The sequence below is a fragment of the Trichechus manatus genome, unplaced genomic scaffold, assembly GCF_000243295.1.
Source record: "Trichechus manatus latirostris isolate Lorelei unplaced genomic scaffold, TriManLat1.0 scaffold00238, whole genome shotgun sequence".
Classification (NCBI taxonomy): Eukaryota; Metazoa; Chordata; class Mammalia; order Sirenia; family Trichechidae; genus Trichechus; species Trichechus manatus.
In genome coordinates, this window is record NW_004444174.1 from 3,243,369 (window position 1) to 3,245,094 (window position 1,726).

Below are 1,726 nucleotides of genomic sequence, written 5' to 3' on the forward strand. Positions count from 1 at the left end.
TCTTCTTTAGATTTCTTCCTTACCTCTCACCACCTCCCCCTCCTTTCTCTCAAATACCTGGCTCTGTGAGCCATCTTTTCTTCTGCAAAATGAAGTTTGAAAGTGAAACTGTTTCCCAGCCGGTGCTGCCACACTGGTGGGATCCCAGGACTTTTTGTTTATTTTGAATTACTTGTTTGCTTGTTTTCTTTTTCTTTTTTCAAATTGGGAGCCCCTTCTAGCCGGACAGTACTGTGCAGCTTGGGACCTATCCCCTCAGTTTGCGCAGATGTACAGAGGGATCCCCAAGAGCATTTCTTTTTTCTTGTTTTTTTTGGGGGCTTCTTTTTCTGTTTTTCTTTGGGGGTTTTTCTTGTTTTTAATTTGTTTGTTTTGTTTTCTTTCCCCCCATTTTCCCTTTCTGTCTTTCTTCATTACTCAGTTTCTTGTCTCTCTATACTTCCCTTCTCTTCCTGTCCCCTGAATACCTGGTGCTCAGTGGCACCTCTACCCATTCTAGCCAGGTTGTACTTCATGGTCTGGAAGCAACTTCCCCAGATCTCACAGCCACAACAAAGTGATCCCTGGAAGCTTTGCTTTTATTCTTTCTTTCTAAATTTTATTTATTCATTTTTTCTTTTCTTTTCTTTTCTTCTTCTCCTTTTTGTTTTTCTCCATTTCATAGTCTCTCATCTCTCTACTCCAACAGCAAGCTCCCCAGCACTATTTTTTGCTTGTTTGTATGTTTTTGACTCCCATTCCTCTCTCCTCTCTCCCGTACCCATCTTAGCTCCACACATCACAGTCTCCCCCATCCATTCTGCCTACCTGCACCATGTGCTGAACATCACACCAGCAAGAAGCCCAGGCACTGCCTACCGGAACCTGCCCTGGACTGATTATGGCCCACCCTGCTGGCTGTAGTAAGTGTCATAAACAACCTATCCCAGCAACTCCTCTTCAGCTAGACCTGTCCTGCTGTACCATATCTGAGCAACTGACCCTGCCAACTGGAGAAGGAGGTGAAAAGTATTGTGCCCAAAGACGAGCAAACAACAAAGGACACACAGCCTGCATGCTCAAACATAGCCAAATAAAACAAAAAAGCAGAGCAAAACAAACAAATCTACAGTCAATAAACAAGGAAAATAGCTACTGAATCTCCGAAAGACAGCAGACAGTTTAAAAACATTTACAAAAACAGTACAGGATGGTTCCAGAAGGTGTTCAAAATAAAACACCAGATGACTTTCAAGTAGAAAAAAAGGCACTAGAACTAACTGATAAGGAATGCAAATCTTTATAATCAGAGCTATCCAAGAGTTGAAGCAAAAAGCAGACAAAAATGAGGAAAAAATAAACAAATTCATGGAAAAGGCAGACAAATTCATGAAAATACAGACAGAAAAAGTGGAAGAATTCAGGAAAATAATGCCAGAATAAAATGCCAAAATAAATTCACAACTAGAAATCATACAAAAACAACAATTAGAAATCCAAAAGATAAACAAAAAGATTTCAGAAATGGATGCTGTCATAAAAGGGCTGAGAAGCAGATTTGAAATGATGGAAGACAGGACCAGAGGAATTGAAGACAAACACTTGGATACAACTCTGTTTGAGGAAAACTCAGAAAAAAGAATGAAGAAAAATGAAGAGACCCTGAGAATTACGTGGGATATAATCAAAAGCAAAAATCTACAAGTGATCGGAGTTTCAGAACAGGGGGAGAAAACAGAAAAGATCA